Consider the following 25,483-nt stretch of genomic DNA (forward strand, 5'->3'; position numbering starts at 1 on the left):
GCATTCAGGCCTTCCCCCCAGGGTCGCAGTCACGGAAGAGTGCCTTCTGGAAGGCAGACGATGAGGGAACCCCTGAGGGTGGATGTTGAGCATCTTGGAACAGGAATGTTCCCGGCCCACCTCGAGTCACTGTGCACAGCTGGGCACACTGGGCACAGCCAGGCCACAGGCCCTGACCCCTGCCACTGGGCCGCCCAGCTCACCTTCCTCCCAGGCCCAGAGAGACCCCAGAGGCAGATTCCCTCAGTGACTACATCTCCCTTTGGACTCAACTGCCAATCACAGCGGATCACCAAAATCGCTGCTGTGGTAACTGGGACCACTTGGGTTTTAAGCCAACCAGCTGATTCCAATCATCACTGTGCTTGGGAACCACCGTTCCCAGTGGGGAGCACACAGCCCGTTCACTATTCCTGTGGCTCATCCATCATCTACTGTCGCATCCTGTGAGGGCTGTAGAACACATGCAATACATTTGCAAAATGGGACACAAACACATTGACAAACAGGTAAGATTCTGTTCTACTGCATCCCGTTACACTATATTCACAACTAATGTAAGTAGGTCTTACCGGGAGGAGTGTGTAGTCAGAGCCGTCTGGAGACCACTGCCCTCAGCTATTGACCAGCACAAAGGGGTTCCACTGGGCAGTCTGACATTTTCCAAACTTCCCTGCATTTCCACTAAGAAGGTACAAACTCTGATCCACTAGGTCGTGCAAACACATGGAGCAGATGACAGCGCTCACTACGGAAGACACGCCCATAGGGGCACCCCGCCTGTCCACTGTGACCCGCGGGGACAGCCCATCGGCATTCTTGACGAGCAGCAGTTGAGTTTCCAGGAGGCAGCAGAGCTTCTCCGCACCACCTCCTCTCCTGGCTTGAAGGTCATAGGAACCATTTAAATTTTGATGCGTAATTTCCCCCAGAACTACCACACGGGCACAAGACACTTCCTGGTGCCCAGGGCAGAGAGCCGGGCAGCTTCTGGACCCGGGAAATGCCAACCCTCCAGTGGACAGCAAGTCTGAGCCTGTAAGGGCAGCTCCCTCTCTCCCTGAAGCAGCCCCGTAGCCCCACGGCTTCCCAGAGGGTCCTAGCCAGCCCTCACCCCCAAAAAGTCCTGGGCTCCATGCCCCCGTGAATGCATAAATGCAAGAAAAGTAGATGACAAACACATAGATAGATTCATAGACAGATAATTACATAGACGATAGATACACAAATACACAGATGATAGATACACACATACATACCTAGATGGTAGACAGATACATAGATGGACAGACAGATACAGAGATAAATAGACTGATGATAATTAAACACACACAGACAAGCACACGCAAACTACAGTCAGAAGGCCAGGCCTCGCCCACCCTCCCAGCATTTCTTTGTCGCAGCTGCAGCTGCTCAGCTGTGTCCTACAGCACTTTAGACTGAAGTAACCTGCACTGATTTAGAACAATCAGACACGATCCATATGTGGACGTCTGTCAATAAAGAGTGAACTCCTTGAAGGCAGGGCCCTTTATGTCTTCCAGCACCCCCTACCACCTAACTGTATGACGGGGGCCGGAAACCACCTCCTACCAACTGCCCACCCCAGCCAGGCAGCCAGGCCTCCTGGCCACCCCTCAGGTGAGGTGCCCACCCCTCAAAGAGGGGGAGAGGGGCACAGCTGCAGGGGAGATGGGGGTGCTGTGGGAGGGGCTGAGGATTCCTGCAGTGAGGGAGATCCAGCAAAGGGAACACATCTCAGGCAGAGCACAGCCAACACCAAGGCCCTGCGGTAGGCCTGTCTGCATCTTGGGGAGGAGCAAGAGGACCACTGGGGCCAGAACTGGTGCATGAAGGGAAGTGTGACAGGAGGGGGGTCCCCAGGATGAAGGGAGGCCCTCCTGCCAATCCAGGGGCCCCGCACGGCTGGAGAGAAAGCCAGCCTGGACCATTCCTCGCCCTCCTGCCCCCAAACCTCAGAGCAGCCGGCTGTGCCCAGGCAACAGTGCACACTATGGAAGGCAGCACCATGCCACCAGCACTGTCCTGTAACAGGCCACAGGTGCCTGCGGTCAGGAAGCAGCCCACACCTGGTCCGCCACCTGGCTGTCAGCGGGAGCCCCAGGAAGCAGAAATCATCATCCTCGTTTCACAGCTTGGGAAACGAGCATCAGAAAGACTAGAATCACACAGTTAAGATGTGGTACCCACTTCTGACACCAAACGATATTGCGATTCCCAGACCCTCGACTGTCCACAGTCTGTCCTGCCTGCCTGTCCCAGATCAAACTAAACTCAGTGAGGTTAGGAGAGCTTCTCTGGGGGAGCTAGTCTTGCCCTAAGCCGAGCGGGAGAGAGAAACCATGCGCAATTCTCCACTTCTAAGCCAGCTTCCGAGGTCGGATGTGCACTGAAATCCCCCGACGGGGAAACCCTCCATTCAGAACCAAGTGGATGACGTGCCAGTGACGGGACCCGGGTACACCGGGAGAGGACCCTCGGTGCTCAGGAAGCTCTGCTGAGCAGCAGATGGCGACAGGTATGCCCCAGGCCCACTGGAAAGGGCACGACTTGCCAAACCCTGTGCTTGTCAGGAAGGGGACTCAGGGATACGATGTCTCTGCCGGTCCTTACTCAAAAGCAAAGCCTATATCTACTCTTGGAGTTCACAAACTGAAGCCCCCCTCATACACCACATTTCACTGCCCAAGAACGACTGAGAGGCCAACTTACTAAAAGTTTACTGAAGCAGGTCCCTTGCTCACGAGGAACCCTGCACCCTAACCTTGTGAAAGAAGTTTAAGAAAGTGTCTGCTTGTGGGCCACAGGCCTCTAGGACTGTGCTGCAAACTCCTTTTCTCTTGCTGTTTTGCAGAAAGCGATCTGCTGGCCCACCTTCCCGGGAAGGCTTCGAGGCTCTGGGCTCCAGGATGCGCCCACCATTTTATGACCGACGCCGCGGGCCCAGGAGACAGCAGCACCGCCTCCTGTGCTCTCCAGGCATCCAGGGAGACAAAGCACTCTCCACCCGCCTCACCGGCCCAGCCTCCCTCACCTGTGGCCCCTTTGGCACACACTTATCACAGCCTGCAACTTCTAAAGGCGCTAAGAAAAAAGCAGGGGAAGGGACAAGGCACCAGTGGAATGTGTGCTGAAGGTTAAACCTGCAAAAGGTACACTGCGCGGCTCCAGGCGTCACAGCTCCTTGAGTGCATTGCTTCTGGCGGGGCCTGGAGCTCATCGGGCTGGACCACTAAGTGGTCCTGGGACTGAGGGAGTCAGCAGCCTCCCTGGGCATCAGTCTCTTCTGATAAAATGAGAGCTGGGACCCAGGGCTTGGAAGGCCCAGCCCAGCCCTGGAATCCACGAGTCGCTGGTCAACAGCAAAGAGGAGCGCTCCACCAGGTAAAGAATTGGCCAACCCGCCCACAGGGGCTCTCTCGCCCAATGTATGTTTGAAATTATTAAAACTCATTTCCTTGTTAATGGGTTATTTTTATATCTGAAAAAGACGTAGCAATAGCAATTTTGCAGTGAGGGATATACACTCATGAGGCCACCTTTCAAGAGAGGATGGCGACCACCACGAGATTTGTGTGCCAACACGAACTTCGCATTAATAAGAGAGCCTGGTTCACGCCTCACGGTGTGTTAGCCATAGGGTGAGAGGCAGGACTGGCTGGCACAGGCGTGAAGACAATTTTCTTGGGAGAAACTGTCCCAGTTTTTGTCACAGGACATGATTCCACACCAGACTGTCTGGGTCCACCTGTGACCTCGGGGAGGCCATTCACCTGCCTCAGCCTCCGCCACTCTCCTGGTCTTTCCAGCGCAGGCCTCGCAGTCTGCACCTCACCTGGGGGTTAGGGACCATGCAGGGCCAGCAGGACCTCAGACAGTCCCCATCCTATAGCACCGTCACTTCTGTGAAAAGTGATGCTTAACAAACCTAACACAGAAACAACACAGCACGGACACCTCGTGGCCCAACCAGAACGTAGAGGACCACCTGGCAGGCTCGGGTGCTGGTAGGGACAGTGACAACAGCGGCTACACGGCATGTACCGCATTACCCCTCTAACTCACCAACAGGGAAAGCCAAGGGGAAGATATTCAGAGCACGTCCCCGTCACACAGCAGGTAAGCAGTGGAGCCAGAGCTGGGCACACACACCCCCTCACCACGCCCACCCTTGGGCATCTGTGACTGCAGGGCCACACAGCCAGTGGACATGGAGACAGGGTTAGCCCTGCAGGGTGTCCCAGCATCGCCAGGCCTGCTCTCCTTTGGCTGAAGGTGTCTCTGTAAGTACAGGTGACAAGATCGCCAAAGGCTCGAGCCTTGGGACCTTGGGCAGCTGCTCAGGCTCCTCATCCACAAAATGGGCTGACAACTACAGCAACCCACTCTGGAAGGCCATAGTGGGGCTGGGCAGCCAAGGTCTGTGCCACACCGAGAACGGGCCCAGCATGGGGTAAACATAAACTCACACACACACGGGACGGGGGAGGGGGCTTGGCCTGAGTGTGAATCCTGCAGGCAGAAGGGAGCTGGAGAGCAGAGTTCACAGGCAGCAAAACACGCCTGTGTTGGGGTAATGCTAGTGTGGTGTTCCCACGTTCTGCTGCTGCAGCTGCTGCTGCTGGGTTTAGGGTGGGGACTCAGCCTGGCCCACCAGGTTTTCGGTGAGCTGGCCCGTACCCCACTGCCTGATGCATCAGGTATCTCCCTCACTCTCCATCCCTGCATCACAACCCACTTTTCAGTTCCCCTCACACACTCCATTCCCTCCTGCCCCAGGGCCTCTGCACATGCTGTGCACAGTTTGGAATGCTCCCCATCCACTTATCCAAGTCCTACCTGGAGCTCTCAGCTCATATGTCATCTCCCCAGCAAAGCAGCCCCTGGTCCGACTCCATTTATATGTCCATCTGTCTTGGTCTTCTTGACTGCACTCACCTCAAATGCACAGAAATAACTAGCTGTGTGAATTCTTGTCTAAGCTCTAGCTCCGCCTGTGAAGACACAGCAGAGGCGCTGGCTGCCCAGTGCCCAGATGCAACTCAGCACTGGGGCGGCATCCTACAAATGGCAGAACTCGGATGTGCAGGACGAAGGAAGGAACAAAGCCACCGCTAAGTTCAAAGTGTCGGCAGGATGACCTGGCTGCGTTAGGAGGCACAGGGAAGCTGCGTTTACATTTCAGTAATAAATACCCAGTCAGCTTTATCTGCAGGCTAAGAAAAATAAGTGTACCCAAGTGCCTTAAACAGACTTGGCATCTAAAAGAAGAGCAGATGAAAAGCAGTAATTCTCCACGCCTTCGCACAGTTATAACTTTGGAATCAATGGAACTGGGGGTGCTTATTTCGGAAGAAACTGTCCTTTGACTAGCCGGTGGTGAAGCATCAACTCCAGACAACTCGGTAAACGCTCACGGTCTTCTTGGCTGCGCCGACCTCACCTGTGCAGAAATAACTAGCTGTGTGAATCCTCGTCTAAGCTCTGCAGCCCCCGTCCTCTCCTCCAGAGCTGCAGAACGTGGCTTTTGCGCACTGCCGGGGTGGACTCAGCATGCTGTGCCCACCCCGGGACTGGCTACCTAACTCTCGTTCTCGCTGGTGCTTTCTGCTGGAAGCCCCATGCCCACCCTGTGAGAAGCAGTTCATGAGCTTCCCTGCCCCTGAACCGGCACATGAAGCAGAGATCGGCACTGGGCACACCGCCAACCACCAGGGAGCTGGTCGCCACTCGCCAGGCTCCCCCCTGGCTCCTGCTCACTGCGGGGAAGGGCAGCACAGGGTCCCTGGGCTGGAGCAGCTGAAAGACTGGGCCTCTGTTTCCCCCCTCCCCTCGCCCTCTCTGCCTTTGAATGACGAGCAAAGAGAGAAAGACCTTTTGTGGACGCCACACCAGGAATCTTGGCAAGGCCTGAAAACGCAGCCAGGACGCCAGCTTCCCCAGAGTCTCCGGGCCATGTGCTGCTCCCAGCTGTGCGGACCAGCCCTGAAACCCGCAGTGTGAATGGTTCCGTAAAAAGGAACAAAACGGACATTGCGTAATGCAAGCCAGATTCACAAGGGGGCGCAGGGGGCCTGGCGGCAGGGCACAGACCTCGGCGGCCGGGGCCTCTGAAGAGGTCAGCTGAAACCCCCTGCACTTTTGGTTTTTGTGTCCCCAGGCACATGGAGAAAAAATACATTTAAAACCTTTTCCAAAGGCAACAACCAGCCATGTGCAGTGGACAAACTTCAAGGCATTCATTTGTTCATTCATTCATTCACCACCAAGCAGGCAGGCACAGGCTTTGGAGTCCCAATGCCTGGGACAGAAGCCAGCTCTGCCACCTTCAGAGCTGCCTGACCCTGGTAATTCAACCTGTCCGCGATTGGTTCCTCATCTGGAAAGTGGAGGTGTTGGGAGGATTAAATAAGGCGACACGTGTATAGGGCTAAGAATAGCGCCTGGCAGGTAACAAGAGCTAAATAAATATCAGCTATGCAGTCAATCATCGTTTGGGGTGCCAGGCAGAGACTGGCCCCTCAAAAGCAATTTCCCCATAAATCCACCCTAAATGCAGTAACCAACTGAGACCGCAGCACCATTCTACCGGCAGAGAAATAAGACTCAGAGATGGAAAGTAATTTCCCTAAAGTCAGACAGCCAGCAAGACATTTTTCCCTTCCAGAATGAGAACACCAGAAACAAACTCATTATCAGGATTACCCACCCTGAATTTTCTTCTTAATGCTCTTAAAGGTGGGCAGCGATTACCAAGAATTGCCAGAAAAAAAGATACCCAGCTGGGGCCAGCCCTGCAGCACAGTGGTTAAATTTATGCGCTCCGCTTTGGTGGCCCAGGTTTTGTGGGTTCGGATCTCGGACATGGACCTACACACCGCTCATCAAGCTATGCTCTGGTGGTGTCCCACATACAAAATAAAGGAAGATTGGCACAGATGTTAGCTCAGCAACAATCTTCCTCAGGCAAAAAAAACGAAGATTGGCAACAGATGTTAGCTCAGGGCGAGTCTGCCTCACCAAAATATAAATAAATACACAAGTCAGGAAACCAAAATAATATCATTTCGCCCCCACTGAACTACAAGATCAAGGTTTTGTTCAGACTGAGATTATATCTGTGCTTATTTGTCACCAAATGCTTGGAATTCTGAGAAGCGCAGGCTGGTCTGAACCATACGGAGGGAGGAAGGGTGGCGTCCCCCAGGCGGGAGCTTTTACGACCAAGTCTGAGGTCCCCAGAGGGGCTGGGGGCCGAAGGGCTCAGAAACACAGCCCAGGAAGCAGGCGCCTGGGACAGCACCAGGGCCTGGCACTCAAGGAAACTTTCACAGCCCCTTCGCTGCAGAGCCAGGAGCTGAGCAAAGAGCCCGGGGGCGCCAGAGACAGACGCAGCCGGTGCAGACCCGCCCGCCAGCGGGGCGGCACTCACTGTGCTGGAAGGGGCGGGTGGCCAGGACTTCTCCTTCCTGAAGCGGCTCCCTCAGACCACCGGGCTTCCTCCCTGCCATTCCTCCGCGCCCCTCTCCCTGCCACTGGCCAACGTGGCGGCAGGAGCGGTTCAGCAGGTGGGACAGCGCCGCCGTGAGTGGGAAGGTGTGGGCAGCAGCCGAGGCGGGCACCAGGTGCAGTTCTCACGCCTGCAGGCAGGGCCCTGGACGCTGTCTGCCGAGGCCCTGCAGGGACCAGAGAGGGAGCAGGAAGGGCTGCGCAGAGCAGAGCGCTGCACCGGCTGCGTCCTCCCAGGACCCATGATTGGAGGCCTGCCCTCCTGGGGTGCAGACAGGGCAGGGGTCCCCTGTCTGCCAAGCTTCCCCCAGGAGAGAAAGCTGTGGTGGGTTCCTGGGAGGGCAGGTACTCAGGCCCGTGCCCCAGAACCTAGCAAGTGCCTGGTGCCCACCTTCTGTCCCTGTTAATTAACCAAAACCAAGAAAACACAAAAACCAGGTCAAACGACGTAGCCAGACCAGAGAGACACAGGGGCACCAAAAACTTCTGTGCCCTCCTGGGCTCCAAGTTTCCCAGAGAACAAAACAGAAAGGGAGATGGCAGCTGGGCACAGGTCAGATCTTGGGGACACGGTGGCTTCAGAGGCCACCCGACCTGTCAAGGCTGGATTGAATCAGTCACTTGACACTCAGAGCCACAAGGGCAAGGGTGGGCCGCAGCCGTGTGAGGAGCTGCCCAGGAGCAGGGCCCGTCCCGCTGTCAGACCCCCACCACTGTCTACACTGGCGACACTCGGACGGATTTCGGTATTAAATGGTCAGTTATGTCCCTTAAGAAGGAGATTCACGAGGGCTCATTTTATAATTACGCCTCACATACACATATTCTCTTACTTTTCTCAATTATTTCATAACAGGAACATTCCTACCCATAAAGAGGACCACAGAGAGGGGAACGGGGAGGGCCCGCTTGGCCCTCAAACCCCGCCTCTGGCTCGATGGCTCCAGAGGAAAAGGCGAGGGGTCTCCTTCCAGGCCAGATGCAAAGGGAGCCCCAAGCTGACAGGCTGGGCGCTCTGCCTCAGGCCGACTCAGCTCCCGCGGGCCAGCAGGGGCTTCTGGGAGAGCATGGGAGGCTCGGGCTGAGCGGGCCACCTGTCCCTTCACCTGGCACATCAGCAGACTGGGAGACCAAAGAGGACTTTGACTCATCTGAGCCTCGATTCTCCCCTCTGTGAAATGGGCTGACAAAGGCAGCCTCGCAGGATCGCTGTGAGAACTGGTCGGAGAGGCACCTAGGCCCACGGCCCACACCCTTCACCATCACTGGCCTTGTAAAGAGAGAGAAGGTTCTAGCCCACCACCTGCATTCTACAGGGAGGGACATGCTCTGCTGGGGGAGCAGACTGGCCAGGTGTGGCGCCCTGAGGACAGGCTGTGTATTCCTTACTTCGTGGTGACCGAGAGCACACCAAGCTTGGGGACCCAGCTCTCTCAAAAAGGCCAGCAAATTTCCAGCAGCAGCATTCTCAACCACGGCAGCCTTGGCCAGGCAGACCAACAACGCACGAAGAAGCAGCCCAGGGCAGGCTGGATGAACTTGGCCTGGTACCGTCAGGGTGAGGGATGCCCAGGAAGAGACAAGCAGAGGAGCTTCCCCAGCAGCCCAGTGCACTTGACCACTCGGAGGTGGACCAGAGCCTTCTCGAAGCTGTGTCCACGTTCTCACGCACATGTCCAGCGAGGTGCCAGTGAGCATCTGCTCCTGCTGGGCACTGGACAGACAGTGCTCAAATCAAAACCAGGCCCCTTTGGGCTTTCAGCCTCCACTGCTGTGGACAGAGGGCATCCACTTGAGCTGGGGCCTCCCAAGCAGTGCCCAGGGTATCTGTGGAAATAAGAAGGGGCTGGGCCCTCAGGAGAGGTCAGGCATGAGGAGGGCCAGGAGCGAGAGGTCCAGTCTGCAGGCTGCTCGCTCGGCAGAGGAAGCTTCCTCTCCACACCCCTCCCCAAGGGTCTGGGGCCAATGCCAGCAGCACGCAGTTCCTGAGAAGGGAGGCCCAGGGCACCGCAGGGGCAGGTGAACGCCAGGCGTCCAGAGGAAAAGGCAGGTCCTCCTCCTGGGAGCACTTCTGCAGGAGCCTCTCCACCCAGCAGGGGAAAGCGCCGCCCCCCCCCCCCCGACTCCCTGGGCTGCATGGGCAGGGCTGCACCTCACATCCAAGGGCCCAACGTGACCCACAGGACATGATCCACAGGACACGACCCACAGGACACGACCCACAGGACACGACCCACAGGACAGGACCTCATTCCTCCAATTTCACTCTCCCTATAGTGTTCTCTTTTTTGTTGTTCTGGTTAGGAAAAGTGTCGCTGAGCTAACATCTGTGCCAATCTTCCTCTATTTTACGTGGGATGCCGCCACAGCGTGGTTTGAAGAGCGGTGCTAGGTCCACGCCCAGGATCCGAACCTGCAAACCCCAGGCTGCCAAAGTACAGCACATGAACCTAGCCACTATACCACCGGGCTGGCCCCTATAGTGTTCTGATAAATATTTAAAACAGGCTCTCCAGGAAAAAAAGGGAGAAAAGAACAACTTGATTTGGTTAATTACTAGATTACTGGTTTATCATAAAAAGGATGTAACTCAGGAACAGCCAGATGGTGGAGATGCGAAGGGCAAGGTATGGAGAAAGAGGGCGGAGCTTCCATGCTCTGGCCAGGAGCCACTCTCCCCAAATCTCCACGCGTTCACCAACCAGGAAGCTCTCTGAACCCTGTCCTTTTGGGTTTTTAAGTAGGCTTCATTGCATAAGCGTGATTGATTACATCATTAGCCACTGGTGATTGGCTCAACCTCCAGGTTGAGGACTGGAGGTGGGACTAAAATTCCCAACCCTGGACTCACTGGCTTGGCTCCACTGGCAACCAGCCCCATCCTTAGGTGCTTTCCGGGACCCCATTAACATAACAAAGGACACCGTTATGGCTCTCATCACTTAGGAAATTCCAAGTGTTTTCAGGGACGAAGAGCAAATATATATTTCTTATCATACATCACAATATCACATTAACTCCTTTCCACTGCCTGAAACCAAGCTTTCAAAAACGCCACTCCCCAGCATGTTTTTCGGCCACTCAGAAACCAAAAATAGCTCCTTGTTTCTCTGGAACTTCAAATTAATTCCATCGCCAGGGTTTAACAGCTCCTCCAACTACCACCCAAAATGGTGCCTCCCAGCATTTCTGTCATCGTCCTGACCATCATGTCAGTGGGCAGACCCCAGGAAAGGACCTAGAACTGGCAAAAGCTGGGCTCAAATCCCAGCTTTGTGTCCACGACAAGACACTCTTGGCTCAGTCAGGTGGGCCTTGTCCACTCGAGTCCTCATCTATGACCAGGGGAGTGACATTCACCCGGGGCTGTCTGAGCCGTGCCCTACTCATGCTCCTGGCAGTCCAGAAACAGAGGAGCTTGACCCTGATGGCTTTCCTCACTGATACTTGCTTCTGCACTAAGGAAAATTTGATTTCCAAGTTATTCTCTGACAAGTGAGCGAGCCACTCAGAAGACTTTGAGAAGATGACATAGTAACTAGACCCAAAGAACGCTGATAAACACCAGGAAATAAGTTTTCTTGGATCAACCCTATCAACAGAACCTATCAACAAAATGAGTCTCATCCCAACTTAACATCAGTCAAAATCTATACCATGTATATAACGTGATACATTGGACAAAAACCGCCCATGATCTTACTCCTCACTGAAACGTTGCTCCCTTTTTCCAGGTGAAGAAACAAAGTTCCTGCCACCTAACTGACCTGCCCAAGGTCACCTGACTAAATTGTGGAAGCCACGGTTGTCTAAGGTCAGTGCCCTGGGTGCAAGGCCCAGCGGCCCCTCCCCACATGTACAGACAGACAGGATACTCACCTGGGTCTCTGCCAAAGGGCAGCTTCAATAGCTAAGCATTGGGCATCCCACTTCATTTAAGAAATGGTGACAGGGGCCAGCCCAGTGGCATAGTGGTTGGTTTGCACATTCCACTTCAGCAGCCTGGGGTTTGCTGGTTTGGATCCCGGGTGCAGACCTCTGTACCGCACATCAAGCCATTCTGTGGTCCCATGTATAAAATGGAGGAAGATGGGCACAGATGTTAGCTCAGGGCCACTCTTCCTCAGCAAAAAAAAAAGAGGAGAATTGGGGGCAGATGTTAGCTCATGGCCAATCTTCCTCCAAAAAAAAAAAAGGTGACAGTGTGATATTTTCAAATCCATCCTCTAAACTCTGGGGCTTCAATCTGGGACTGCCACATGGGCCCATGACCAGGTTTAGAATGGCAACGCCTCTTAGATCCACCAATCTCTTTTTTTTTCCTTTCTACACTCAGGGAGTTCAGATGTCCAGTACAAATTGAATCCGAAAGTAATAAAAACAAAATAATAAAATCAAATCAGTCTGCACCGAGATGAGTGATGGAAAGCAGGAGGCTGGCAGAGCATTCTACAGGAGAAACAACTGGTCTTCCCAGCCTTTCCCTCAGGTGCACACGCGGCTGGGAGTCAGTCCCACGCAGGCACTGCACCCTCTGCCGGGCCCACTCAGCCTCCGCCTCACTGCAGACCAGAGCCCACCGCAGCACTGCGAGGCCAGCCTCCTGCTGTACTATTTTAAAAATAACAAGTGCTCACTTATTTTCTTTCTTACGATAAAAGCAAGTTATTTTCTTGTAGAAAATTCAGAAAGTAGAGACACACAAAGAAGGAGATGGACCCATCTACCCACTCCTTCGCACACTCCAAGACAACAACAGTTAGCAACACAGAATAGATCCTTCCTGGCTTTTTTCCACACACACTTATTTAAAAATAGAGTAGCACTGTAAGTCCATATCATCAGATTTTCTTCCACGAAGTAGTTTTCAATAGCACGTGGTATCCAATGTCTAGCTGGGACGTAATTTCCCCTATACCTGAATGTTATTGGTCTCTCAATTTTCACTCTTATAAACTATGCTGTGACAAACATTCTGCAGTTAAAAATTTTCATCATCCTTAGTGATTCCCTCAGGAGAAACTCCTATAAGTGTAATTTACTTCAGGATTCTTGCCACGAGAACTTCCTGTAGCTCGTCTCTGGGAAAGAAGAGTGCTATAACTTCTAGGACTGCGCATCGGGCTCTGGAGCGAGCAGAGGTCTGAAAGGGGAAGAGCTCATTCCACTCTTTTCTATTAGAGCATGGTTGAGTCTCTTTCCCCAAAAGGAAGTGCCCTGGCAAAATTAAAGAGGCATTTGGGGGGTGCGGGTAGTTATGAAACTGATGTCCTTGTCCCCCAGAACTTCTCTGCATGCAGCCCTGACCCCACAGCACCTAGAAGGTAAATTCCATAACGAGAGAAACCACATTGGAACTGCCAGCAGGTCCAGCACTGGCACTCCAGAGGCCTCAGTGAATGCGTATTTGCAGACCAAGAGCTGCCCCCACCGCTCCCCACCTTGTCCCCTCCCTCTGCCTGGCCTTCTCCCTCCAGGAAGTGAGGGCTGACTGTGTGCACCTGGAACAGAGCAAGGGGGAGGCGCACAGGGGTGGAGCCAAAATGGCCTCCTGCTAGAGCCGCACCAGGCACCCCGTGAGAAGTCCTCTCTCCTTCTTGACTGGACGTAAAGAAAACACTGGGGAAAACCAACCCTGTGGGTGGAAATTATTCACGTGATTGGGAAGAGCTGATGGAAACTGTAAAATATTAGGGCAGCAAAGACCCAGGATGCTCCACCACTCGGCAATTCCCCTGTCAGATTCCCTCCAGTTTAGCGAAAGTTGATCAAGGATCAACCCTAAACAACACCCTGCACCAGGAGTCTTGTGTATATAACTTGGATATCATATATTTACAGATTAGGTCACATAATCCACACATACCCCCATGAGAAAGTTAATTTACTGAACAATTAACTTCAACGGTTATTTTTCCCAGCACTTACTATGTGTACAGGCCCACTGCAAAGTTGGAGCTGAAAAAACACAAGAGAGCGTATTTCCCTCATTTGAGAAGCTTACAATGAGAAAGAGAGGTACATATAAGACTGTGAGTGTGGAATTAAAGGCTGGATGGCAAGGTATCACACTCAAGAAGAGACAGACACACGTGGAGGGGAAATGGAAGGGGCGTCTGGCCAGAGCAGCTGTGAAAGCTGCAGGAAAGCTGGGGTCCTCACTGCCTGCTGATGGGAATTGAACTCTGTGCCCTCCAAGAACCAGGTATGTGAGGTCCCACCAAACTGCCCTATAGCCCTCCCCCTGACCATTAATTGTCTTCCAGAACGAATGGAGCAACCAGCCAAACACCTGTTGCCCAGTGCTGCTCGCTGGACGCTCGGCGCCAGCATCTGTAATCCTGTACCGCATCCTACATCAACTTGGAAGTTTACCGGGAGCCCACCGTGTCTGCTCTCATCTATTCATGCCGGATGCACTGGCTAATGTCACTGCAGAGTTGAACAAAATATTGTGCAAACCAACAAAACATGAGCCTAAGAAGAGATCTGTTGTTGCTGTGAACATAGGTGTCCACATCTCAGAAAAGGCAGGGTCACCAAGTGCTCCCAACTTAATCAGGGGCTGTGGGACAGCTGTAAGACACAGGGCAGACCCAGAGCATTGATGTGGTCAGATTATCTCGTAAATCTCTTTAAGCTTTCATAACACTTTGAGGAAGCCCAAATGGGGAATTTCAGAGGACTCCTTGTGGGTATAAATTATGCAAAAACAGGACAGGGGAACCCCAGCCCCTGGACGGAACTCAAAGACAGGGCGGATCCGTACATCAAAGACAGACAGTGACTGTTGTCTGTTTCAGGCACAATCAAATGCTAACGTGAGGAACATTTAGGATTCTGCAAGTTAACTCACATTCAATTCGATAACCACCTGCAAATTCTGATCGTCTTAAATGACAGGCTTGACTGCATGTGAAAGCAAATAGATGACACGTGACATGCAAGCAACAATCATCCCCATTACTGCTGACACCATATGGGAAGAGCAGAGCAACACACGTCCCACACTTACTCCAGCACAGATGCAGTGCAAAGTGCTTTCCCGGCACCGGTTTTTGGGACCCTGACTGCAGCCCCAAGCTGGGAACCCTTACCATCCGCACTTTGCCAAAAGGGAGTTGAGGACCAGGCCTGGCAAGCTGAGGCCACACACCCAAAGTCACACAGCGATTGAGTGGCAGAGCTGGCACTCAGGACCCAAGTTCACACTCCACCACGGTGGACTGTCAAATTCCCCACCTCCCTGGCACCCCAAGAAGCCAAGATGAGTGAGCCCTCCAGCCGGGATTCCTCCCAGCCTGGCCTCTCCTTCTGCCAGCCTCTGGCATTGGTACGAGCACTGCCCACCAAGGTTCACTGGGAGGCAGCCGGAAAGTGGGCTGGGCTCTTTTTACTCTGACTGGCAGGTCAGGGAAAAGGTAGTTCTCAGGTGAGAACTTGACAGTGGAGCAGTTTGAGGACCCCTAGTCAATATGTAACTAATCATTTGCAGCCAACTCTTGCTGTTTGCCGTCATCAGGTTCTAAAAAGTCACCATGAACACTGGACCGCCTTCTCGTGCTTCCGCGCACTGAACAGCACTTCAGCACTATAGTTGGGGACCACTTTAAACAGTGAAATCACTAACAGAATGGACAAAAATGCGAAAAACGTGCCACTAAATACACCTGGAAAAGGACACTTATTTACTTTTGGTATGAGAGCCGAAACAAGAAGGCCATAGCGTCTGCTGTTGTTCAACCTCAGCTGGCGACGTGCGCGGCAGGCAGCTCAAATGTTCTGCAGTTCTGAGCACATCCATGAATGATCAGAAAAGCACAGGGAATGTCAATCTGGGGATTACGAAGAAATTTTAGCAAGTAGGCAAATTTGCAAATACAAAATTCATAAATATTGAGGACTGACTGTAATTTAATTTACATAACTTTGTAGATCATTGAATCTTTGACTCACTTAAGAAATAACCTGGCAAACGTATGTGACTCCAGTTCTTTATACCGAGGACACATGCTCCACATGAGCTACGCCTCAGAGGACTCCTTCCTCCTTGGAAGAAAAGTGGAAGCAGAGAAGTAGATGCTGCAACAGTTCCTTCCAAAGACACGCACTCTCTCACCCTGAGCACTGCTTTCCACCTGAGCATTTCTATCCACCTGCCGATGCCTCCCGCTGAGGAGCATGGAGCGCTTTCTAGAGAGATTCTGAAGACTCTGGCTCTGCATTCTAGAGCATGGACGAGAGGACCACTCAGGAGGGAGAGGAGAAAAGAACCAGGAAACGAAAGGCTGTTCCTAAGAGCAAGGGACCCCCGAGGCTGCCCCGTCCTCAGTCATCCCCACACCAGGCTCCCACACACCGCCAGGATCGCTGAGAGTGGTCCCACCCACCCAGGAGGACGTCTCCTTCTAGAGTTCAGCTGGCATCACAGTCGCCTGCGAAGGCTTGTGAAAAGAGAGATCTGGGGGCGCCACCCCAGAATTTCTCATTCAACAGGTCTGGGGAAGGGTCCAGAGAATTTGTTTCTAAGTTAGCAGGTTTACACTGATGCTGCTGGTCTGGGACCATGTTTTGAGAACCACTAACCTAAACTACTTGTGCTTTGCTTGGTTTGTACTAAAAACCTTGTTACCAAATACAACACTGGCTTCATTAAAGTAACCCTCAAGGTCCCTTTCACTCGGTCTCCTACTCTCCCAATCACCTTAGGAAAGACCACCACAGTGGCCCTGTCAGCCTTTACTTGAAAGACAGGCAGCTCCCTATCTCATACACGTCCAAGTCTGTTTTTAACTCAATTTTCGAAAGTTCTTCATTACACAGAGTCAAAATCCGCACGTACTCAGTATCTGCACCTTGACTGGATTTCTTCCCATGAGCAAATCATATTAACGTTAATCCCTCTGGGGAGGGAGGTATATGATTTTCCCAGGGAAAAGAATAAGAATGCACTTGGCTAGTCTGAAACAACCCTTATGCAGAACAAGGTTGTCATTTAGAAAACAATGTATCAACTCTGTGTCATGTGCTGATGAACTCAGCAGGTTTTCAGTGAAACACTTCATCACGCAGACGCAATGTCCTTCTAGATGTCAACAGTCGGGAATGCCACACTGACGACCCACGGGCAAGCCCCGAGCCATTAGGTAATGGCAGATAACTGTGCAGGACAGTGAGCGCAGTGGTTCAGGAAACACTGGTTAGCGATTCGTGTAATAATGAAAAACAGCTACTGGCCACTGGGCCTGGGTCGCCGGCCAGCCCTGAGCTCTATACATACATGGCCTGCATCCTGCACAATAACGCTGGGAAATGGAGGCTGGGGTCCTGAGCTCCCGGGGCTCCCAGCTTCCACAGTTTCCCAAAAGAACTACATCCACACACCCACCCCCCGCAGCCCCTCACTGGATCTTTGTACAGCTAACCCCAGACATCACATCACTTCATCTACGGATATTTCAGTGCGAATCTTTAGAAAATAAAGACTCAAAAAAATTACAACAAACTAGCAATAATTCCTTAATGCCACCAAATATCTAATCGATGTTCAAATTTCTCTGTCTTAGGAGTTTGGTTTCGGTTTTGTTTTTTTACAGTCTGATTGTTTGAATCAGGATCCAAATAAAGTCGTACAATGTTTATTTAATATTTCTCTTCAGTTCTTTCACAACACAGGTTCTTCTCCTCCTCTTCCAATCTATTTCAAAATGACTGGGGATCTTTTCACCCAGCAGAATTTCCCCATTCTGGGTTTTGCTGACCCCTCTGGAATTATTTCAGATCCCTTGCGGCGTTTCCTGTAAGCTGTGGATGGGTCTGGGTGTGGTGTCACTGGTTTGACTTCTGCCAGGGACCCAGCCTAGAGGCAGCCTGTCCTTCCCGCGAGGCCCACGTACCCGCCAACTTCCCGTGAGGAGGCACATGACCTGGGCAGCTTCCTTCTGTGACTGAGGAGGTTACAGAGGGTCACGGCCTAGAGCCAGCCATTCAGTTATTAGCAGTCTGAAACATTCTAACTCAATCACTTCCTCAACATTTGTTAGCCAGAATTCCTCTATTAAATGAAACTTTCCCTCTTCATCTATTTTTAACCCTCAGGTGCAGTTTGTACAAGAAAAGAAGGTTAAATGCTGATTGCTTCTCTTTATTTCCCAATTTTCAGACTGACTTGGTTCTCTAGCGTTCCTCAAAGGTAACCTGTTTCTTTTGAAGTAAGCCCTTTTTAACATCTGCTGTATAGATCAGAACATGACATCTCAGCCCAAAGGGACAGGCTGACGGCTATCACCCCCCGGATTCAGGCCCACGTCTGCACTCCACGGCCCCTGGTCCCCTACCTGCTCTCCAGACCCCGTTTATGGGACGGGGACACGCCGCCACGCTCCCCACGCTCCTGGGCACCCTGAAGAGGGCCCGAGTGGGGACGTTCCCGTTACCAGAGTTGGGAACACAGAGGCCTGGGCAGCTGCACATGATTTTCCTCACTCCTTCTGCACAGATGAGCCTCCAGACGGGACACGGGCTCCGGGAAGGACAAAACTCCCTCTCTTCTTTTATAGAACTGTGTCCTAACACCCTAGGGAAAGAAAATGTTGTAAAGAAAGCTGAGAAAGCAGTTACGAAAGCCCCAAGAGAATAAGACAGTGTGACCACAGTGGGGAAGCCACAACTGCGGAGACTCCCGATTCTCAGAATGGAGACATCCCACCGCCCGGTGGCCTGCCGCGCCGTGCAGGGTCCACAGCAAATGAACAGTGGACCTCCGAGAAAGCTCAAAGTCACCTGCGGCAACCTGCAGAAAGAAACTGCCCCAGGCCCCGGTTCTCTAACAGACACTCTTCAAGCTAAACTAGGACATCACATACCACACCGGCCAGCCGGACACCCCCATTTACAGACAAGAAGACAGAAGTTTGGAGACCCAGGCCACGTAGAACCTAGGCAGGAACCTGATTCCAGAACCCTGGGCTCCCAAACTCACTCCTGGCCCATGCCGTCTCTCCCAGGCAGAGATGCTGATTTTCTCTGGGGGAAGGGCTGTTGTGTGTTTTTTTTAATGAGTCCCCCTCCTGCAAGTAAAATACACTCAGGTAATTTAAGTGCTGCGCCAATATGACGCTCCTCCTGATGCTAACTTTGCCCTGATTCAGGGCACTAAAAAAATAAGCAGGGGCCGGCCCCGTGGCCTAGTGGTTAAGTTCGACAAGCTCGGCATCAGCAGTCCTGGTTCGGTTCCCAGGCACGGAACCACCCCACTCGTCAGCAGCCATGCTGTGGCAGTGACCCACGTATAAAACAGAGGAAGATTGGTGCAGATCTTAGCTCAGGGTGAATCTTCCTCAGCAAAAATAAATAAATAAACAAGCAGTCGATTTTCCCTTTCAACAGTCACTGCTATTCCCACCACCCATCACACATAACCACTGCCTTCAGGGGTCGCTCCACATTTCACACATGTGATTGCTACAGAATCTGTGCAGTAAAATAAAAGAAATAATCCTCAAGCAGGGTTTTCTTATCCACTGCAGCCTTCCAGCCTTCGGACCTGGGGACATTCGCTCCCTGGAGAACATTTCCTCTGGGCGTCCCCGGGAGAGAAGCTGAAGGTGCCTCAGGAGCTGACTGCCCGTCACCCCAGAGGGCCAGGGCATTGGGGGCCCATGGACAAGGGCTGCCCAGGACCAGAAGCAGCCCCAAGCCCACCAGGGAGCTATGGCCAGGGGTGGGAACTCGGCACTGTGAGTGCCACACACAGTCGTGGAGATAACGGGGACACTGACATCTGACCCAGGACAGGAACAGACGCAGGCAAGCCGTCAGTGGTGTGATGCCTGCAGCCTGTGTGGGTTTTAATCATTAGCCAGGCTCTGTGCTCACCCTGGGGTGAAGCTGACCTGGGTGAACATTCTGCTGCCTTCTCCTCGCAGTCCGTCCACCTACAAGTGGTCCGACCACCATCAGTAGCATCTGGCCCACCCGCCCGTTTTCAAATCCCTGCTACAGAGGGGGTGGCTTATTACATGAGGCTCAGTGTGGGTGGGTTTTTTTCTTAATTTGTGAAGGGTTGTCCCTCTTTCCAGGAGGTCAGTGAACTGAAACTTAAGGAAAGGCTCCTGCCTGCCGACCAGGAGTTCCTGCAAAGGAAAGGCAGGTGCGCCAGGGCCTCCTAACCCGCCGCCTTCCCCCAAATCCAGAAATCCAGACGATTTCTACCCTCCCAAGTCGAAAAAACCCAAAGGCTCAGATGGTATTTTGGGCGTGGGAGGGAATGGTGAAATCTAAGCAGAGTGTGGACCAAAGTTTGGCCTGTGGTTGGGGGGGGAGCATGAACCCCGAGCCCTGGGAGCTCTCCGCCCACGGGGAGCCGGCCGGCCGGCACCTGGGGGAGACACTGAAGGCCGCTGCGGAGGCCACGGGCCAGGGTCAGGCAACGACAACCATCTTGGGAACTTGCTGGGCTCTGCCAGGGCCAGCCTGGCTCCTGCTCGCCCCCCGGAGGGAATGGAAGGGGTCTTCCTGCTCCGGCTGGGGCTCACTCTGACTTAATACAGGTCCAGAGGTCCGTCTGCTGGCCTCTCCCTGGAAAGCTCTGGGATACCAGAGACTGCATAACCCTGCCCAACGCCCAGGTCTATTCATAACCAGAGGCTCCTCCTTAAACACTTCCCACAAACATGCTCCCTGCTTCTCTGCACATTCACAAAACCTGTTATACCTGCACGGGCAGGGACAGTGTGCAGAGGACCATGGCCAGCCTCTCTGAGAGCCTTCCCAACCCCGTGCCCACTGCCTGCTGGCCACTCTGTGGGCTTACGCCCCAAGATGCCCCCGTCACAGGACTGTGGCCAAAAAGAGGTTCCAGAAATGCCTGGGGACACTAAGCAACAGGAAAGAGGTGAAAGGAGGTACCCCAACATGCGGTTTCCTGGGGATACTAGAACTAAGTGCCACAAACCAAGCATTTAAAACAGACATTTATTCTCACACAGTTCTGGAGGCCAGAAGTCCAAAATCAAGGCCAGCCGGGCCACGCTCCCTCTGGAAGCTCTGGTGGGGAGATCCTTCCTGCTTCTTCCAGCTTCTGGGGGCTGCTGCGTCCTCGGGTCGTACAGGCATCTCTCTAATCTGCCTCCATCGTCACATGGCGCTTCCCTTGCGTGTATCTCTGCAACCTCTGCTCTGCTTATCAGGACACGAGTCCTTGAGTTTAGCACCCACCCTACTCCAGTATGACCTCATCGGCATCCTCATTCCAAATATGGGCACTTTCTGAGGTTTGAGATGAATAAGGATTTAGGGAACACGACTCAATCCATTACGCCCATTCTACAGGTGCATTGCAGGGGGGTAGTGAGGACAGACGCACGGGATTCTCTGGTCCCATGTCTGTGCTCCTTTTCACTCCTTTTCACTGTGTATCATTTTCTTACCTGAAAAGCCATTGTGAGTTTGTGAGAGATGCCCATGGGCCTGCCTTTCTTCATCAATACTTTGCCTCCCTCAAGAGAAAGTCAGGAGGACAGGAAAATTTGGAAGAGAAATCTTCAGAGGGGGTGAAATGTACGGAGTTAAGAAAAAGCAAATCTGAGTGTAGTTCAGGATTGTGGCTTTGAACTTTTCCTCCATCAGGTCCCAACTACCTTAATTCAAATCCCCAACCTTCACAAAGAACTCTGAGAACCAAGAAAAACAGAGTAAATGAGTAACAGAGAAATGAAGCTAAGTCATGAAGGGCATCCACCCCAGTCCGGGAGTGCAGCCTGCTCCGAGCGCCCTGGGGGGTTGCTGGGCGTCTGGACCACGGGTACCAGTGAACCTTGGGGGCAGCGAGTCCCAGTTCACATCTCAACTCAGGTTCAGCTTTTCCTAAACACTCCCTCTCTTCCCCCGAGTTGTCAATCCCAGGACATTCCTGTTGGTCCATAACTGCTGAGAAGACACAGAACCAGCCAGTGTGTGCGCCCAGCTGGGGAAAGAGGGCCTGAGGCTGTCGTTGAGCAAACACAGACTCTCCAGTGGCCCCGCGGGGCTAGAACACCTGGTCTCTCCAGTGGAGGTGGCGCCGCAACTCTGGCCTCACACCTGCCCCTCTATCTAGAGATGCTGTACAAACTTGGGCGTGTCCCAGACCTAACTGTGCTTCTCAGTTTCCCCCGCTCTATCCTCTCGACACGTGCCTTCCAACAGGGGTCCTCCACGGGTCTCCTCTGATGCCCCATCACTGTGTAGACTGGTGAACTGGAGCACAGCTCTTGAATCATTTAATTTCAAGCGAAACTCAGGGAATGCAATATCGTGTATATTTTTATTTCTGGTCTCACCTAGCTTTTACCAAAACCATAGGTATTAAGTTTGGGTCTCTTGACCAAGTGGAAGACTTTGACCTTGATCCAGTGCGATTCTTGAGACTTTTCTCTGTCTCCTTAAGATCAGAGAGATTAAGAAGCAAGAATATTTACAAGTCTCTGTTGGCCTGAAACAAATTAATCTCATTGCAATTCTGGTCAAAGATGTTGGTATGTGATATACAGACTCTGATGGGGCAGCTGTGGATCTAGACGCATCTGTGCAGGCATATGTGTACACGTTTGCGATTTTCAGAAAACAGAGTTTGTCCTTCCATGGAGACCCTGCGGTGGTGTGCAGATCCATGTCTGTGTTTCTGAAGTTTACTGCAGCAGTGGAAACAATCTCTGAGCAGAAATAACCAGCATCCAATCTAGTACCTGCACTTGTTGACAAGGACCAGAAATCATACAGAGAGACACTGGGCACCAGAGCTGTCAGCAGACCGAGGTATTCAGCGAGCTCCAGTTACCCTTCTTTGCAAAGCCCCCAGCTCAATATTTGACAAACAGAAAGCTTGAAATTTGTTGTTGCTACCTAATTTTGCAATAAGATAAAGGGAACATCATTAAAGTAGATTCCTTTCGTCCATCTCAAATTTCCAATTGTCCAATTTGGTGGGCACTCTTTCTGAAATCTTTCAGTACCTTTGAAGAATCTGTCATGGGCCACTGGTGGGAAATATAACATTGACAGCATTTGCTCATGGGCATGTGTCCTAAATAATCATGCTGTCCTTGCGTTAACCTCATCACTCAGAATCACTTCCTCTGACTGTTTGAGTTTAAGCAAAGAATACTGAACAAAGTCCCAACACAATACACACATACACATACACCTGTGCATGCATGCACACGCACACGTGCATACACACACCAGGCAGGAATGCATAGGCACACACACTGTGCATACATGTGCCTGTGCACACAAGCACACACACCATGTGTGCACGTACACACATGAATACACATGCTCACACACTATGCATGTACACACACATATACTGAGCATGCATGTAAGCACACATACACACACCATGCATGTATGTTCAAACACACACACCCCATATATGCCCACAAATAAAAAGGTGTAGCTAACAGAACACAGCTTGGAAGCTCCAGCCTCAAACTGCATAATCTGACTCCTAATGTCACCTTTGACAGAAACCGCCCATTGTCTCCGCTTTAATTAAACAAAGAGAGGTGAAGCCATATGAGTTCAGTAAACAGCTGACTCAAATTTCAGAAACTATTCTTATACAGCCTCTCCCCCAGCACGAGAAACCACAATGGCCGAGCCAAAGCAACCCGTGTGTGAGCGCCAGCAGCCAGGCGAGGGCTTGCACTTGCCTCCTGAGCTGAGGCTGGTACTGCCCTGAACACCCCCCGCACGTAGCCACCTGAAGACGGGGACGTGCCCTCTTTCAAGGACAGTGGCCACTCTGAAAAGAGCAAACCCCTCAGGCGGAGGGTAGCCGGTGCTTCCGCCAGGCTGGCTGCTCCAGACCGCCCAGACGGAGACCACTGTGCTCAGCCAGGAGCCCTGGCGTGTGGGTGGTTCCTACCTGTGGACTCAACAGTGTCCAAGCGAAAGCCACACGGGCACCAGGAGGGAGCTTCCAGCTCCGCTGCTGCACTGACGTGAATCAGCTCCCTCGGACAGTGATGAAGGTAAAGATAAGACGGAAAACAAACACCACGGGGCCTGGAACATCAATAAAAAGCTGTTGGGCACGTTCAGAGCCCTGTGAGGGCTGAGCCGTGAAAAGCTCCTGCAATCAATCCACCGACCACCAGCTGTAGGCTCGCGCTGCCCGAATCCTGACCAAGGCCTCTTTTCCTTCGGCTTCTTGACTTTTTCTAAGTCTCCAAATGAGGGATTATGAGAATGAAGGTTTCACCAGCATCTGTCAAGGTGTCTTCACCCTCTGGCAGCAGACGGCATGCTCAGGAACTGATCAAACTGGTTCTTTCCCACCAGATGGCAAGAGAACAATGGTCAAAAGCAAAACACAAACTGCAAAGGCTGCGGGACCGAAGACTTTCCTGCCCTCTTAAGTTCACTGAATGACAACTAAGGCCTCTCTTACTCTTGTGCATTTCCTCTGTGTCTCCGCCAGTGCTAAGGATTCTCATGTTCTTTCATTCCATCCTTACAGGGACCCCACAAGGAAGGTGACAGCATCCCCATTTTACAGAAGAGCAGAGTGGAGCCCAGAAGTGAGAGGACTCCATTCAAGGTCACGCTGCTCTCCTAGTGTCATAGCCTGGATGGTACCCCAACCTGACTTGAGCCCCAAGCTCATAATCACTGGGATACTCCGTGCTTGTATGTACATGTGAGCTCACAGAGTCGATGTACACATACATGCAGACCTACAGAAACAGCTAGAACAAACACATGACTCAGTCTCAAAGAGCCAACCACCTCTCCCATCTCTAATGATCACTGTTATCTGGAAAAACGATGAAGCATCCGCTTTATGATCCAGTAGACCACGTTGCACAGAAGTGGCACAAATGTGAGACAGAAGATAAAACCACCAGTTACCCTTTTCTATTTCTAAATGCCATATCAACGGCCACAGCCACATAAAGCCGAAGATCCTGATCACGATGCACTTCAAAGCGTGTGTCTGACTTCCCTCTAAAACAATCATTCGGCTCCCCCAGGGCACAGGCAGGAGCATTTGCCATGCGGCTATGGTTCGGAACGTGTCCCCAGCTTCCATCAACACCCTGCGTTATTCCCCACATGGCACACTTTCTCCGCTGATTGTCCTTTCCCTCCTAGCTGATAAGGCGCATACCAATAGTGTGGTTTCCCTTTTACACTGGCTTCCAGGAAACTCAGAGCCTGTCTGGATGTTTCATCAGCTAAGTTGACATTTACAAAGGGTGGTTTGGTTCTCAGATCTTTTTCTCAGCCCCACTGTCTGCCATTTTTAGTCTGTGTGTTAACTGAACCTCATACCCCACTTTTTAAGCCATTGCAATAAACAGAATAAGGATCTGCTTCCAGAAAATCATAGAAAAACAGGCATCAAGGCAAACAGCCTTCAGAGCACTACAACCACAGACAAGTTTCTTCCCTTGTGTGTCACAAATGCCCCAGATGGTCACGAAGGCATCCCGACCCAGTAGACAAAGACCCTCATAGAGCATAACCTCATCAGGTGCAGGGGCCCCGAGAGTCAGCCACAGGATGTCATCAGATCCTGCTGGCAGGGCCCATCACCACCTTCTCCTTTCCAGCCGGGACTGGTGAATTATGCCCAAATATTTCAAACAATGGGTGCAAGCCAATGCTGCCCCAGCAATTCAGGCAGACCTGGCAGCTCACAGCGATAGAACAAGCTGAGATGAAGCTATTCTGGAACCTCTCAGAAGGGCTCACGGAACTGAGAAGACATCTGCAGAGCGGTTGAACGCCACGTGCGGAGAAGCCCCTAGCACAGAGGGAGCAAACAGGCAGGCGGGTCAGAGGGCTGGACACTGAGGTGTGGGGGGACATTCACACCCCAGAGCCATCCATCAACCAAACCTCAGGTGAACGAGGAAGCAGGTGACCCGCTCCCAAACCTGGAAGGCTCGTGAGTCTCCATGAC

At 52.3% G+C, this 25,483-nt stretch overlaps 1 protein-coding gene across 26 annotated transcripts in view; it reads right to left on the minus strand.

Annotated features, from left to right (window-relative positions):
* The window catches only part of TNS3 (tensin 3), a 260,591-nt gene that overhangs the window by 147,975 nt on the left and 87,133 nt on the right, over positions 1-25,483 (minus strand). For 5 of the 26 annotated variants that reach the window (XM_070264397.1, XM_070264394.1, XM_070264395.1 and 2 more), the window contains one exon: positions 11,410-11,590. The exons of 18 other annotated variants lie outside the window; for them this stretch is intronic. The gene's annotated coding sequence lies outside the window, so the exon portion shown is untranslated. Of the gene's footprint in view, positions 1-7,453; positions 7,622-11,409; positions 11,591-20,515; positions 20,692-23,440; positions 23,809-25,483 lie in introns of those variants that run through there. 3 more of the 26 variants (XM_070264401.1, XM_070264399.1, XM_014738932.3) reach the window with 3 other exon arrangements.

Source organism: Equus caballus, chromosome 4 (genome assembly GCF_041296265.1).
Source record: "Equus caballus isolate H_3958 breed thoroughbred chromosome 4, TB-T2T, whole genome shotgun sequence".
Taxonomy (NCBI): Eukaryota; Metazoa; Chordata; class Mammalia; order Perissodactyla; family Equidae; genus Equus; species Equus caballus.